The sequence below is a fragment of the Corvus hawaiiensis genome, chromosome 13 (genome assembly GCF_020740725.1).
Source record: "Corvus hawaiiensis isolate bCorHaw1 chromosome 13, bCorHaw1.pri.cur, whole genome shotgun sequence".
In the NCBI taxonomy this organism is placed as follows: domain Eukaryota; kingdom Metazoa; phylum Chordata; class Aves; order Passeriformes; family Corvidae; genus Corvus; species Corvus hawaiiensis.
The window spans coordinates 8,343,394-8,360,754 of record NC_063225.1 but is presented as its reverse complement, the minus strand read 5'-3'; the positions used below and the strand labels follow the sequence as shown (position 1 = coordinate 8,360,754).

The 17,361-nt window shown below is 39.4% G+C and overlaps 1 long non-coding RNA gene across 2 annotated transcripts in view; it reads left to right on the top strand.

The window, feature by feature from the left end:
- LOC125332930 overlaps positions 1–9,216 on the top strand; it is a 62,387-nt gene extending 53,171 nt beyond the window's left edge. The window contains exon 6 of one of the 2 annotated variants that reach the window (XR_007206682.1): positions 8,921–9,216. This is a non-coding gene — a long non-coding RNA (uncharacterized LOC125332930). Of the gene's footprint in view, positions 1–1,007; positions 7,368–8,920 lie in introns of those variants that run through there. The other variant, XR_007206681.1, reaches the window with a different exon arrangement.
- Positions 9,217–17,361: the final 8,145 nt, after the last annotated feature.

Sequence of the window (17,361 nt, the reverse complement as noted above, 5' to 3'; positions counted from 1 at the left end):
CTTTAAAGAAGAAGGAAAAAAAAAAGGTTTTTCCAGGCTAGAGGCTTTTAACATGCTTGCATTTTGTGCCTGTATCCTCTGACAAGCAGCACACACCAGTGGGGCTTTTAGTCTTCTTTTAGAGTACACGGAGGGCTGTCATTCTCCTTTATTTACTTTATATTGTTTGCTCTATAAAAAAATGCCACTTCAGGCTCCCCAGCAATCCCACCAGCTCACTTTGCATTCTGAGACCTGGGTTTAAATAGTTTCCTTTGGACCTTTCCAAGTTCAGATCTGCACTGGGCTGTTGAAAGACAGCAAAAGGTTTATGCAGGGATCTGGCTCATTGCGCCTTTATGACCCTTCACTGGATTTGTCCCAACTTGTCTCCTGAACCTTTTCTCCCTTGTGAAAGTCGAGATTCAGGTTACCTGCATATCTGGGGTTGGATTTAGTTTAGCACTGGATTTCTGTACTGAGATGGGGAGAAATGGATTGTCCTGCTATTGTTAGGAATAACTTTTTATCTCTGAACTTATATGCAGTGGCATAAAGCCAATATCAAGTTGGAATGACTCAATAAATAAACAACCAAATGCCCCTCTTGTTTTCACTGGCTGATTCGATGACAGTCGGGCTCCTGCTCTTGGCACCGACCGAGGCTCTACTGAAGGAAATGCCATTATCTTTCCCATGCCAGGCAGAGATTAATACATTCTTAGAAATTGAATCCAGACAGGACTTCTAAATGATTTCATGTGACCTCCAGTATATCAGGGCTATTAAATACTACAAATTACCTATGATAAGACCAGAGATTGCAACCTATTTAAAACTCTGTACATTTTTCCCCCTCTGGTCTGCCCTTTCTTGTTCCTCAAATATTAAGTGTCGGCACAGAATGGGTCGTAGCAAGGTAATACTAAAGTCTAGAGAAACTGGCTGTAATATATCTGGGTATTCCAGCACAGTAAGAATCCTCTCACTGTCCCTGATAATCTGATCTGGCCTAATTTCCTTCTCAGATCTGAAACTGGTGATCAGCGCAATCCTGAATATGACAAGAACAGACACCACCTATCACTGGTGAGACCTCTTCATTGCCCCCCCAGACTTTGATCACCTCTTCAGCATTTCATATCCAGCATTGCAAAACCCTGGATGTAGCCTAGGGAAAAAAATACTGCACTAAAGCAAGACCAGAAGCTGAGTTACACATCAAGGTGTGAGAATTATTCTTGACATTGCAAGTACCTGTCTAATGCTTGGGACACTGAAGCATAAATATTTTCCTAATGTTGGACTACAAGGTTAATAAAAGGGGACAAGGCAAAGCTCCAGATTCTCAGAGTGGTAAGAGAAAGGCTCTGGTTTATAGATGTTGAGCATTTGTATTTCTCTCACTTGCATAAAGATCCTCCTCCTTTCTCCATATCCTCTCAAGCAGGAGGGTGTATAAATGGCTGGATGTTCCAAGTCAGACGATGAAGAAGATAAATTCCATGTTGTCCAAGCCAAATGGTCTCAAAGTTTAGCAGTTTGCAGTTCTGGGAAACTGCATCTTACTTCAAAGCTGAGTTTCTGTAATCCCTGTTTCCATTTTTGCACCTTGTCATATTGTTGGCAGCAAGGTCAAATGCCCCATGTTATCCGATATTCTCCCTACACACAGGTCCTATTGCTGAGAAATCAAGTCCTCTTCCTCCCTTTTTGTTCAACTGAAGAATTTGAGTTTACATGTTGCACAGCAGTGCTTGTTTCTAGTACCTAGATTATTTTGTTCTCCTATGGTCTTACTTTGTTATGGCTCCCTTTTGAAAGTAAAGTCAGACCCAGCTGTCAAGTGATTTGAATTACCAGTTTTTGTCAGAGCAGATAATTTCCTTGTTTCTACTTGAATCTCTCTTTTTTTTTTTCATTCTAGCTCTGGACTCCAGATAGTTTTGGCCTCGTTATGCTGAGTAGAGGTGGAGATTAAATACTTCAGGTTCAAATGTTTTGAGACAGTTTCCCAATCTATAAAAGTAGCCTTGTTCCCTGATTTTTGCTGTTTAGCTATATTGCAGTAAATACAGCATAGCAGACTGCCCTGAACCAGAACCTCATCCTCTCCCACTGCTTGCTGAAATAATAATTCTTCCTGTCATCTACAGATTTTATTAGCACAATTTTATGTACTATATGAAAATTTCATAATAAAGTTCATGATACTATTAACTGCAATTTGTGTCAAACCAAAGTAAAACCTGACCTAGCCATAGTCTGTGACAGATTAGGGAAAGATTATTGGAAAGACAACTCTGTACCTTCCTGATTTCAAAATCAGCAGTTAAAAGACATCCAAAGCTGATGTTTAATATTACTCAGTGAAGTTTCATGGTTTTTAAAATCCATATATTCTTTTGTTGTCTCCAAGATTTTTGAAAATGAGTTCCATCATTGAATTCACACTGAGGAGAAAAATACTTCCTTGTAGCAGGTGCCCTATATCATATTATGAAAAAGAGTGAATAATCATTCCCTTCTTACCTTCTCTATTCCAGGTTTTATAGGTCAGACATTGTGTTCTCTTTTTCTTTTTCAGATATCCTTTACTTAAAAGAAGCAGGAAGGTGTTATAATTTTCTGCATCTCTTTTGAGTCAGAGTGACCAGAACTACTGTGGATTTATACATGGCATGAGGATATTTTCTACATTTTCATTCTCTACTCATATTCTTCTATCTTATTTTCCCTTGTGCGGGGCACTGAATAGATGCTTTACAGTGAATTATTCACAATCACTGAGATCTTTCTGGCACAGGTGCATCTACAGCCTCTGTGTGTGTCTGTATTGCACTTTTATTACTCTCCTCCCAGTGATATTGAATTTCTCCTGTTTTTCTAGTACTCTGGCACTTAGTATGGTGAGATATTTTAGCTTGGATAGTGTTGGATAATTCTCTATCACTTACACGTATTTGATCAGCATAGTTGGTGACAGACTCCTGGGGGGCCCTGCTCAGTAACTTCCCCCACTCTGAAAACTGAGTATTTACTCTTGTAACCATCACATTTACATCAACTCAGTTTAAAGCATTGAAACCTTCTCAAAGCCTGTCTAAAAATCTGTGTGCCCTTGCTGGAGATGCACATGAAGTTACTGATTCCTTTGGCAGAACCTTGCTAAAAGGACTTTGTGCAGAGCAAGGAATGGTTCTGAATATCACTTGGCATTAAAAGCTGTGGTGGTTTTGCTTGGTTAAATTTAAAATAATTTCAAAAGGAGAATGTGTTTTTCTACTTAAGACTATGATCTGGCATTTGGGATATACAGGTTGTACTCCTTCTCTGCCAAAAATCTGTCTTACTGAGCAAGTTGTTTCATCTTCCTGCAGTGCAGTTGCTCAGAGGTGCAATCATTACTTATTTCTTCCATGTCCTCTCTTTAGCTTCTAAGCTTTCCAGCATAGGGGTAGCATATTTATAACTAGATTTTTCTTTAAACCATTTTGTTTGGTAACTCTGGATGATGTCATGATCCAAGCTGATAATGCATTTGTTAAGGTCAGATAGTCTGATAAGGGCGTTAAGTCACTCCTTTTAATCAAGCTCCATTTCACTCTTTCAGTTAATACTTTTTTTCAATTTCAGTAATACATTGTCTCAATGAGAATATTTGTTTTGGCCACTCTATCAACCAGCATGCCAAAATACAAAATCCTGTGTTATTTAGAGTAAAATTAATTTGCTTTTATTCTGCTGTTTTAAAGAAACTGGTTAATCTCTAGCAGTAGTAATAAGAGTAAAGGAAAAGTCATGAGAATCTAATTTCATGAGATTTCATTAAGGTGTGATAATTAAGAAACAGGAAGAGGACAAAAAATCACAGAGCCTCAGCACTGAAGATGTTGTGCCTTCAGAGTTTGAGTAATAACTGTTGGGTCAGTGACTATAAACCAGTCCTATAAATGCAGAATATAGGATCTGAACAGGGCATTTCCTCACAATGATTATGCCAGCAGCTAATGGTCACATCCAGTGGGTCACCTGTTCTTCCTCCCTCCCCTTTTGAAGAGACACCATCCCTGTTTTCACTCTGCATCTGTCATAAGGACACATTGATTTCCTTTCGGAGGGAAACACATATTTCTTCCCTCCTGCTAAGAAGATAAATCTGACAGATTTTAATCAAATGTAGTTGTTCACAACTATAGAAATGTTTCCAGTGGCACAGATGAAAACCTTTTTTTTTTCTTTCTATTTTTTTTTTAAAGGGGGTTTCTGGAAGTCAAGTTTATTTGGAGAGTGCACCTGTGCTAAAAATTTTACTATATGCACCAGCAGTTAACATTTGGGAATGCCCTATGGGCAGGTTTAACTTTACTGCCCTCCAACATAATGCCTGTCTTGTAGTGGTAACCATGAATACTGCCATAGTTAAGGGTCTGTCAGTGGTTCTGTCATAAACTCCCCTGTTTCCAGGGTTTTTATAACTCAGCCATAAAAACTCTCTCCAAGCTAAAGCGTAGCTTACCAAGGCAGACCTGATTCTGATCTTGGAAAGGCAGATGATACATATCCCTCTGTGTCTTCTGAAATTAGCTATGATCCCCCAGGAAGGGCTCTCACAAACCATGGGTGCCATACATGTCCAGCAATATATGATAGATGAAGGGGAAATAGTGTCTTAGAAAGGCTTTCATCCTCTTCAAATGGCAAATAAATTGGCCTTTTTACTTTGAAGGAGGAGAAGTCAAACAACACAGTGCTTTCCAATTTAAATTGCATTTTTACTTTAGCCTTTTATTTCTTAAAGTAACATTAGGAGTTCATTATTGCTTAGCCTGGGCCATAGGAAAATATCTGATAGCATTTAGAGATGTGGAAAATCATTCACTATTTAAGTATTACTCTGGATTTAAATCTGTGGGAATGAATGTAGAAATGGAAATCCTGAAGAAAAAGATCACTCAAGTCTGAGTAGAGCCAATGTTCAGCAACACAGAAACCATGGCTATTTTGACCTTGAAAGAAAGGGAATGGTGTTAAAAAAGTAAAATTGCAATTTAAATTTCTGTTAATTTGTCTGTAGATTTAACCCAGCTTGTAGGCAAGGCTGGCTGCAAAGAGCTCCAGGAGTAGAGCAAATATTGGTGCATAATAAAAGTATTCTAAAATGGCTGCTTGTATAGATTTGGAAATAGCTTATACATTCCTCAGTAAAATTAGAATGTGATAGATGGATGTTAGCTGAACGATGGTTCTGATGCTGTGTTAATGCCCACTAATTAAAAAAATACAGCAAACTTTGGATGCTGGATATATTAGGGTTGTGGAAGATTTTTTTTTTTGGGAGCAGAAAGAATTGTTCAACTCTGCCAGGATATCCACAGGCTTTCCATTCTACACTGAATTCTATGCTTTCCATTATCTCCTAATGGTTGAGGTGCTCCAGTCCTCCTTATTTCCTTCCTGAATGCTCCAAAGATGAACACTCACTTTTAAACACTATTTCTGCTGCTTTGTTATAGGGAACTTTCATGGTTTGTGCCCTGAATCAGATAATTCAGATCTTACTCCTCTTAGGAGGCCAACAAGATGATCTTTTGGTGACCAAGGTTTCCTCTAACATTTGTGTCTTTATGAGTCTCCTCTCTTCAAGATATGAAGGAAGTTTCTCCTTTTAAGGAGTCCAGTCTCCCAGTAATCTTGGGGTGGATTTGCGCGTTTAAGTCCCATCAAATGCTAATAGGAATTCCTTGGTCAAATCCTCCACCCTGTCCCTCTTCATGCCTCACTGGGAGAAAAGAGCCATTAGTGTGTTCAAAAGTAAATTTCAAGGTTTCCTTTTTGTGTGTTCCAATGGCTGAGGTTTATTCCTCTCCTCCTTTTTATTTTATTGTGAGGCACCTTGAGTTATTTGCATGATAAGAAACCCTGTAAATGGATTATATTGTAATGCATTGTGTAGGTTTAATGCTGACAACAGCTTGGTTTGGAAGTAAGATAGCAACTTAGATTTTTAGTTTCTGATGTGCCGTGCAGAGAAATGCCTTTTGAGAAGCATGAGGCAAAGCAGGAGGGATGAGGAGGAGGCAGCCAGAGTTAAGTTGTATGAATAACATGAGGGAAGGCCGGCGTTCAAGACAAGATGAATGCATTAATTTCTTGGCCCTCAAACTGGGGAGAATCAACAGCACAAATGCCAGTGGCTCCCTCTTCTATACTCTAACACTTAATGTGTTTTTCCCCTTCACTTTTTTCCAAGGATAGCAGAGAGATGGCAATGTTTTTTGGTAACAGCCTTTCACATGGGGTGGGTGTACCTTTGCAGACACTGTGCCTAGAATATTATGTCATTATATACTACCTATTTAGAGGATGAAGTCGGTCCCCTGGAGAAGCCCTATATTTCAGAAAAAATGGCGAAATGAGCAAAAGGTCTGTTTTTTGGGGAAAGTAGATTGCCCTTAAGTCTCACTGGACCATGTAATGAGTGCTGGTGCAGGAGGTTTGGCAGTCTGAGCATGGAAAACATACACTTCCCAGGAACAGTATGCTTAAATCCTGGCAGAAAGAGCTTGGCTTTTCCTCCCAAGGTAAGAATGGAGTTTGCATGGAGTGGGTATTTTAGATAACGCTATAAAAATATAAACTTGCTGTGGAGACTAAAGTGCTTTTCATCTCTGCTAAGTCCTGCACAAGGCTACATTTCACGTTACTTGCTTGAGATACTTTGTGCGAGTGGCAGAAATATTCCTCTTGCTCCCTTTCAGTTGCAATAAAGCTCTCCAATTTCTTAAACTTTGTTCCATATAACTCACAGCTTGACTAAAATGATAGCAATTAAATCAAAGGTGATGACTTTGTTTCACTTGTATCTTGTTGCCTTGATTCTTCATGGTACCCAGCACCCTTGTGTTGGTTTAAAGTTCTTGGGCATTTTAAAGCTCTTGGGCATGTCTTCAGCTTTTGGCTTGTACATGGTATAATTTCACACTAAGAAACTATTCACATATCCCACGTATTTTAAATAACTCTTTATTTTCTGTAGTGGTTGAATGGAGGAAGCTGAGCAGTCGTGCAAAATTTATGCAACACTTAAATTAAAATGAAATGCTGCTTGGAATCACTTTAGGTTTCATTTTTTAGCTCAAAGTAGTAATGAATAGCATTTTGAAAAGCACTTTGATCATTGCTCTGTTAAAAAAACAACAGAGGAGAGAGGGGAGTATCTTTAGGGGAGAAGCCTTTGAAATCATAAAGTGTAACTAAACTTAGTCAGCATACTGTGACCTGTCAGGAAAGAGCTGATCCTATTTAAGCTCTGCTGCATGCTGCCAAAATACTTTAAAGAGAATTCTGTAGATTTCTGTGTTTCCTGACATCAGTCTGGCACAAGAGGAAGATTGGCTGCTATTTTTTTTTTTTTAAGAGAAAAAGAAATGCTTAGAAGTGCCACCAAAGCATTCCTTACTTAGGCCACTATGCTGGTGACGCTGCAGTTTCTTGGACATATTGTCACTCGATCCAGCTCTGAATCTGTGATTGAAAAAGGGAGAATTTTGGTTTACCAATCCATTCTTTTCAATTAAAATATGTAGAGCATCCTGTCTTCCCTGCAGCTGGAATTGACTCCATGGTTATGAGGAAAGAATTAGGCACTAACCATCCCTTACAGATGAGTGGCGTGTAAATCTGGATTAATTCTAGCAACTTGAGGGAAGCAATATAAGGATCTGTCTCACTCCAGTGCATGGTCTTTATGCCATTGAATACCTACACTGATAAAGAGATGCTGTACAGTTGTACATCCAAAACCAGACTCGGGGCAAGAAACTTTTGATAATAGTTTAAATTAAAACAACTGGTGCTTTTAAAGAGAGGAAGAGGTTCTTTGTGACGTACAAATAAATTCTCCATCTCTCTCTGTGAAGACATCACTAACAACTCATTTAAACTCTTCTTGTAAAAAGAGTGTTTGTGTTCTAATAAGAAGTTTTGCAATCTGGAACAAAATGTTACTGATTGGGGAATTTGGATCTCAGCTGCTCCTTAATGACTCCAGATTGAATTCCATTCCTGATGGTGCTATTATTCCAGACTTGTATAAGGGCAATAGACCATACATTAGGGAAATCAGTGTTACTGAATTATTATTTGATTAAAAAAAAGAAAGAACCTTCAGTTGTCACTAAAAGCAGTACTTTGATGGCTTTTTGCTGTTGAAATTGTCTGAAGCAGTCTGTGCAAATGGTATTGCTTTCCATAAAAATATCTGTCTTGGAAAGTGTCCTTTCCTTTTGTGGGAACACCTGTTTGCGTGGTTTCTGCACTACGTGGGGTGAGAGCATTGGATCCAAGACACCCCAGGATGCAGTAGAATATTGCAAAATAAATCAGCCTGCCTTTGAAATCTGAAAGAAATTTTGCTTTTTATACAGGGACACAAAGCCTGATACAGCACTGCTGTTATCTAAAAGAAAAACAGAGTGATCAAAATTGGTAATAATTCTTCCATTAAGTGGCAGATAAAACTTTAATTAAGACAGCCTACTGGAAGCTCAGGATGCTTCAAGTGTGACTAATCCTGACTGGAAAAAATATTAATTTTAACAAACATTAATTAGCAAGTTTTTGTCTGCGGCTGAGAAGACAGCTGTTGCACGCAGTGTCCGCGCAGCAGTGCGTATGGATGTGCACATTGGAGCATGTGACACGTGCTGATGGAGGGGTCTCACGTGTCCCCCAGTACTTAATGCAAGGCGGATTGGTGTCTGAGCAATGCGTCCAAGGACGTGGACACATGAATTTCTCACTATGATGAATGTAGCACACATCAGCACCAGAAACCCAGTGGCCAGCATTGGTTGTTCGTACATGGGGCTGCACCAGCACCTTCCAGTGAGTCACCAGGTGGGCGCTGATTTGGAATGTCTCCATTTTTGTGTGCCAGGGTGAACTCTTGTGACACTCCACCAGGAGTTCTGCATCCAGCTGTGAGACCCCCAGGATAAGAAGGATAGGGACCTTTTGGAGTGAGTCCAGAGGAGGCCATGAAGATGAACCAAGAGCTGGAACACCTCCGCTATGGAGACAGGTTGAGAGAGCTGGGGTTGTTCAGCCTGGAGAGGAGAAGGCTCTGAGGAGACCTCACAGCACCTTTTGATGCCTAAAGGGACTCCATGAGAGCTGAGAGGGACTTTTGACATGAGCATGGAGTGACAGGACAAGGGGGAATGGCTTTAAACTGAAAGACAGCAGGGTTAGATTAGATATATGGAAGAAAATCTTTACTGCGAGGGTAGAACAAGTTCCTGGAGGTGTTCAGGGAGAGGTTGGACTGGGCTTTGAGCAAGCTGGTCTCATGGAAGGTGCCCTGACCATGACAGGGGTTGGAAGAAGATGATCTTTAAGGTCCCTTTGAACCCAAACCATCATGTGATTCTCTGAAAACCTGGCCCCACTAGTTCAGGCTCCTGGCGGCTGCAGGGAGCGGCTATACCTCTGATTGTCCCCTTCAGCTGAGGCATCTGGGGCTGTTTTCCTCTTCCAGAGCCCTGGAGTTTCCCCATGGCTCATAGCCTCAAGGGGCTGCACAGCTGCTTGTCCTAGAGCCAGATCAGACTGAGGTCAATGGCATAACTTGCCCTCCAATTTTTGGGGACTAAGGTTACACCGCTGATGTTACAGGAGAAGTGCCAGATGACAGAATCAGCTGGATGGAGTGGCTACTTTAGAGTATTTTGGCCTTGTGGCTTGAGCATTTGAGTTATATTTTAGCAAGTGAGATGACCATTCTTTACAGATATTAAGAATGCAGAGCCTTGTGAATAGCGGAAAATCTAACATTTCATGGATATCACAACTCATGCTCTTTTTTCCGCAATACTAGTGGGTTGTAATTCTTTTTTGCCCTCTATTATCCTTTTACACTGCCACAGAATGTACTTTCATCTTTTGGAAATGACCCTTTAATGCAGTGGCTAAAATTTAATTTAGGATCCTTTGTTTTAAAAAGTGTGTGCCTTGTTTCACAGGAATAACAATGGGGCTTCCACGGTTTTTATTGTGACTGTTAGAGTGAAAATGCATATTTGAAAGATATTTATGAGATTTTTTTTTTCCTGACTGCTCAATCTGCAAACTCTGCTCAACCTTGGAGACCAGGCTGTGTTCCTCCTGGTGTGAGCTCTTGTTACCAAGACAAATTCTTCCAGTGATGGCTTTGTTGCCTCCTTCGTGCTAAAACAAGCATAAAGTAATTAAAACTTAATTTTTTTTGCAAGACATGGAAAGAAACATGATTTTAAAACACCTTGGACAATTCTTTCAAGAACCAAACTGCTTTTTTGAAAAGAATTGTTTCTTTTTTTCCCAGTGTAAAACATAATTTTGAAAAAAAATTGAATCTCTATTACCATCCTGTGTGGGCCTGAATATGAGAGTTGTTACAACTCTCAACTTTTAGAAGCTTTCAAACCATGTTTAAGTGGAACATCAGTGACAGTCCCTTCAGCTGGTCAGAATAATTTCAGTTCCAAATGTCTTCATGAAGAAATGCAAGAGCAGATGTTTGTATCTTCTTATCATCTCAGTGCCTAATTAACTCAACTGCAGTAGCTACAGAGGACTTTTGCCTCTATTACTATCACTTTTAAAAATTTTTCTGTGTAGTTATCAAAGTTTTCTTCCATTCCAGCTACTGATTTTATTGCCTAATGCTGGCAATACTCTGTTATCTTTATCTCATCTTGATCTATGCTTTTTATTTGAGTTGCAAAAGACCACAGCCACAATTCAGCCTAAGAAGATAAACTAAAGTAATTCAAGCCCAGTGAATGGTTTTATTCTCTTGTGTTCGTACTTTCATAACTTACTACTCGTCTGATCCATTTTCAGCTGTAATGTACATATAATCAACCTTTTCAGAGTCCTCACAAGAAAAGCTTTTGTTCGCTGGCAGTAATCAGTATTAAAGGCCTTTAAAATGGTGAAAGTCAATGACACTGGTGCATTGTCCAGATACATTGTTGTTGATGAACAGAACAGATATTACTGTGAAAGACCAATTTCATCTCAAAGTTTCTTCATCTGCCATGATCACAACATTTTTCACATATTGTTCTTCACAATCATGTAACTTGGTGTCCACCTCTGATATTTCATTCTAGCTTGGGTAATTTTTTCCACCCAGAAAAACTACAGAATGATTTGATGTCTTAGAATAAAGTAGTGAATGGTCTCAGTCCATTAATGAAGCCTCTACAGACACCATTATATATGAGCTATATATATTACAGCATTTGAATCGGTGAGGAAAAAAATCTTACAGCAAGAAGACACTTGATCACAAATATAGTTGTGTCACTCGTAGATTTTAAACGTAAAAGAGCATCGCTTTAAAAAAGAATAAGAGGAGTGAAATCATCACATTTTTTCTAAGGGAGCACTGTACTACAGGCCTAATTGTAAACCTAAGACTGGTTCCAGAGATTTCAAATCCTTTACCATTAAGCTTGTGATTAGATGCTTTGATGTTTGCCACTGTTGCAGAGAGAGACATGTATTCTCCCAATTTTTAAATCTTTATTTTTGACCCATTACAAACCAGATTTCTCTGTGAGGTGTCAGGTAGAAACAAGGGCCTTTAAGTTTTACAGTCCCCAGTTAAATGAGCAGCTCGCTGTGGTCTCCACTGCTTTACAGCCTGTTAACTCCAGTGACATTTGGATCTAACACGAAGGTGGGGAGCACCCTCACGTCACCCAGACCTGTCCCATGGAGGAAGAAAACACTAACTGGAGTTTCTGGCTCTGATTGCTTTGTTTGCCTCAGGGTGTCCAGCCGCTGCAGTACAAACTTTTATTAGTTTTACAACTCCATGAAGCAGCTTTGAAGGTAGTTGATTTTGGGACACCTTCACTGGGGTACCAAGTGGAAGTCCTTACAAGAGCTGGCCTTCAAAATTAACTGTATCAGACACAGATTTATCCCTTGATACTGCCCTAAATCATATTTAGATGCAAACATTGCTACTTTTTAAACTAAGTGAAAGGCTGTTAGGTGCAATGGCTTTTGTTAGATCCCATAGTAAAGCTGGAAAAGCAAGTATTGGGCATTGGAAGCTTTCATTATGTCTGAAACACGGCAGCAGACTTGGCTAAATACAGCTGAAAATAGTTGCCACATGTTCACTGTATGAGTCAATTACACAGTTGCTGACAGGGAAATGGTTGGCATTCACAAGAAAAGACTAAAACAAAAGCTTCTTTTCAGATTTTCCTATTTCTTTTGTTTGGAACAAATATTAAACACCTATTTCCCAATTTTTCCTCTTTTTTTCCCTCTAAGAATAAGCAGTAGTTTGGATTTTTTCTTTAGTTTTCTTTTTCCCTCCTTTTGCACTCCTCATCCTTCTTCTCCTTATTTTTCCTATTTTCAGACTAATTCTTACGAATTGTTAATTCTGGAGAAGTTACAGAGGAGAACAAAGGAAAACTGAAACTCTCTAAAGTGGTTAAACTAGTTTCATTTTTCTTTCTGCTGTTATAGCTTTTCCAAACCAAACTGAAATTTTGGATATTATTCACTTATTCAACTAAAGCAACAAAAAGGAAAAATGAAAGGAAATGGACAGGGAACAAAAATAATTCAAGTGCTTACAAAAATATCATGTAAACAGTAGAAAAAAAAAATTGTTACATTTTGTACCTTGTCCAGGGGAAAACAATGGAATTTTGAAATTTTTAATGAAAAAGTTCTTCCATTTTTCAGCTGTTCTGAGAAATCCAAAGACCTCAGCTATTTTCATCACCAGTGTTACTGCATTTCTACTTGTCTTGGATCTTGCTTTTACAAGATGCTATCACAGCTCTGCTGTGTCTCTTCTGAATTAACTGAGCATTTCAGCTGCATATTTTAAGTCTACATGAGTCAAACGTTCATTGGACTCATCAGTCATCAGCCCCATATATCACTAATGCCAACTTTGATACTAAGATGACTCATGTCCTAATCATTTTGAATAACAAGCATGCTCTTGTGGTAGGACAATATGATTTTGCTTGCTACAAAGTGGATCAGCAGAAAGTTGCCATATAATTCAGGTTAGTAAAGCGATCGTGAAAATGCATGTTGGTACAAAATTGTTCATTCTTCATTATTTTCACAAGGATGATTTCCCCCCTCCCATTAAGCAATTCCTGGCTTTGTAGATAACAGGTAGCTGAAATTTTAAACATGACAATAAAGTACATTATTTTAAGTTACTTTTATGCTGTAAAATTATTTCACCTGTAGACTACTACGAAAAACACCTAGGCAAATGATCCACCAGAGAGGCTGTGGCTATGTGACCATAATTTCCTTTTTGATTGTTCAACATCTGTAATTCAATAGAACATTGACAGCACTACTTTGTGCGGCTGCTGAGCTATGCCGGGCTGTAGATCACAGTGCCCTCAGTGGTGGCACATCCTGTTCAGAGTGTGCCATAGGCCAATGAGTGGAATGAAATTTTTGGATTGTAACTGCCTTTCCTGTCCCAGATTTATGTAATACCTCAATGGTTTAACACTCCAAGAATTTGCCAAGAAATAGCTGGTGCTGAAATTTCAAATAGTCTCATACCAATACTTGAGCAAGCTGGTTTAGTCTCTCTGTGCTGCTCTTTGGCTCACTGAAGACCTTATCTCTACTTACATCAAACACAGCAAGGCATCTCTTATTTGCAATCTTTAGATGTTATCAGAGTGGTTGCTATGTTATAACGTCTTTCAGATCCATGTGACCAGGAAGGCCATTGTGCAGTTGTTGTCCCCACCTCTATATCCTGTAGCTACATGTTAATAGGTGGAATTATTCAGCAGTTTTACAACTGCTTTTACCATCAATTATATTGCTACTTCAGTGAGCAAAGTTTCACTTCTGAGTTAGCGTCTTTGGAAGTTTTTCTTTCCCTCTTTGAGATGTGAAGTTGTCCAGACTATCCATGTTGCAGGCTGGAAACAGCAAAATGCTTGGCAAAGTTGTGTCCCAAATCCCTCTCAGAGGAAAATAAATTGTTTCTGAGATGGAGTTGCCTCTCCTCTTTTAGCTCAGATGGAAAACTGGAGAAGGTAAAACATAAAGGAGCATGTGGACCACACAAAAAGTAAACAGCCAGCTGATCTTTGGCCTGATCCAAACAAATGCTGTTGAAATAATTGAAAATATGCCAATTGACTTCTGTGGGATTTGCAGCAGGTTCTAAGCTGGCAACTACCCTTTCTAGCAAACAAATCTTGTCTACTTTTACATCTCAGGCTTATAGTTAATCAAGTTACTGAGACAGAAATGTCCTTGGCATGAACATGTTTCTCTGTTTCTCTTCCCTGCAACTAATAATGTTTCTCCAGGAATCTCTTCCAAAAAACTCAAAGGCCAGTATTTAGATAAGCAATATCAAAATGCTTCAGCATTAAGCTGTGGTAAGTATTTCCTCCTGTTTGTTATAAGAAAGAAGGTTTTACACAAGCCATGTAGTCTTAACTTTCACCAAGCTAAATAAAGGTTTAGTAAAAGGATTTTGTGCCCTTTTAACCCCCAATAACCAGAGTGCATCCTGTGTGACCATTCATTACATATGAAATGGCTGTAATTTATACCAAATGGGGTAGGTGAATTCAAACAGAAAGATACCATCGATGATAAAAAGATAACACTTCCCTGTAACAGATGCTTCATTTTATGATGGAAATGGGGAAGCTGAATGCTGCAGGTGCTGGGCTGACACCAGGCCTGTGGAGAATCATTAGAGCCTCCTCAGAGATCTAGGTTTACTCTGTGTTTAATCAGCCACAGTCAGAAGAAATGGCTTCATTTCAGCTTGATGAGAGCCAGATTACAAAAGGAAGATAGATGGCCAATAAGGTTCATCACTGTAAGCATATTGTCTTAATTTGAAGAAACAAGCTGGCATTCTGTGCTGAGGAAAAGTGAAGTGCAATATGGCTAGTATCAAACCCTAGTTATTTCAAGTGTCTGTGCTCTCCACAATGAAAGTATTCTGGCTGCTCTTCCTTTGACTAAAATATTGAAGAAAAATACTGCAAACCCTGCAAATGACCACATTTACTCATGAGATGTCACTGCTTTGGGTTCCAGAATGCTTAAACCTCTTGAAGTAGTTTTGCTCATCTTAACAATTCTCCAGCCACTTATTTATACGTACATATATCATAAACATAAACGTATTTCTGTGTCTCCACAAGTGAAAAGGTTCAAAATGGCTATTGATCAAAAAAATGTCTCTGAGCATAACATGAACATGCACCTTCTAAAAGGGTCGGGGTGCAACCATCTGTCATGACTTCCCACGACAGCCATGGGGACAACGAGGCTGTCAGCTGGGGACTGATGGGGGATGGGGCATTCAAAAAAGATAGGGACCCAGACCAGGGAACTTGTCCACACAAAAGATAAACAAAACTAGAGCTCTCTGCTTCCCAGATGAAACACGTGATTCATCGCTATTGCTTAGCTTAGCCTTGGTGCTGGTTTTCTCTCCCTGGGCATAGACAGACTTTTCATATAATCTATTTCTTCAGTGCTCTTCAGAAGAAAGAGAGAGCCTGGGAGCTCTCAGGATAAGAGTATGGGAGCCTAACATTTTGATGGGAGCAGTACAGCTTTTACTGTATATTTTACAGTAGAATCTGGATGGTTTTATTAAAGTCAGAACCTTTTAGTACCAGGAAATCTACAAATATCTAAACTGTGATTTTTCAACTCATTTTGAATTATGAACCCACAGCATTTTTGTCTTCTATGGCAGATTTAAACACTCTAAGAATCAGGTTTACATATATAAATTGCCTCCCATGGATCTCTAAAAAGATATTCCTTGCCTCAAGACTAAACAAAAAATTAATGCAGAACTTGAGGTGCAAAAGTGCTCAGTCTTATAATTAAGGTAAATTTTGAGTGGTAGTAAATGAATCCCTACCCCAAAAGGAATTGTTAGCTTGTGGAGTTTGAAATTTTTTGGGGACAAAAACAGCTGAGAAGAGTGTTGTGGAGGATTTAACTCGTAAACATCTTTGAATAAAAGAAGAATTTGCCTTAATGCAGTGGATGAAGAGGAGGCACTGATGGAAAACATGAAGCAAAGGCGGGGTAAAGCCAAAATTGGGCCTGAAGTTGGTCTTAAACAGTATTTTAACCAAGTCCCAGAAGACATTATGCTTTGTCTGAGGCATGCACAGCCCAGAAGGGTCCCCACAGCAGAAGAAATGGAAAAAAGATGAGCAGAGGACTTCTCAGAATCCAGGATCTGAATAAGTATTATGAGATAAAAGTATGTTATGCAGAATTGTAATTTGCTTTTGTCTTTGTCCTTACACTGAGAACATTGCTGCTTCTTTTGGTCTTCCTTAAACTCACTTTATTAAAAACCAACGTATTTATTTTTTTCCACCTTCCTTTGTTCTAACTTCACCCCTCTTTACATGTTAAGATGAAAGTGAAGCAACTCCCGCTGACTTTACAGGACTGAAGGGAATTTGGATTTTGACTCAACAAAATTATCTCTCCTCCCACGCTTTTTCCGCCTGAAACACTGAGGGAACACACTCCTTTGTCCCTCACACATTCTCCTAAAGTCTATTTGGACCCAAAGCAGAGAGCTCACAAGCAGGCAGCCACTTTTGATGAGCTCAGCCCCAGCACATCTGTGTTTCTGCAGGACCTGCTACGCTGCCAGCCTGAGACAGCTTGAACGGCCGCCTTATTTTATGGCTGTACTGACACAATCCTCCAGTGAACCATGCGACCCCCAAAGTGTTTAGAATGGTGCATTTGTGTAAGGAAGACTTTTTTCCTCTGGAGGAAATCAGAGCCTCCAAGATAATCTGCACAAACACGTTATTGACTCGTCCCTTTCCCTAGGCAAGGAGAGCTGGGTTTTTCAGAAACCGATCTGCTGAAGTATTTGCAAAGTGGAGACTTAAGAAGCTTAACAATTGGTAGAAATATTATCATCAACTATCAGGGTAACATTATCCAGTCATTCCCACCCACAGATACACACACACGCTGGATTTCGGCTCAGAAAGCCCTGCAAATAACGCACTGTAGGTGTGTGGTCCTCAAAGTGTTTAAATGTTTGAAGATGAAGTGAGCAGGAACATCTTGCGTGCACCAGCTGAAAGAGGGTTGGGAGGAGTGGGGGGTGGATTTCCCTGGACAGATGATAATTCTCCATCCTTCTATGTGCTGCCAAACTACCTCAACTGGTGGGGGTTTATAAACTTTTTTCTGGTCTCTGAAGAGTAGCTTTTTTAGTGTTTTTTGGAACACATCAAATGCAGTACAATTAAACAGGAGAAAAAAAATATTCCCAGGGCCCTTCATTCC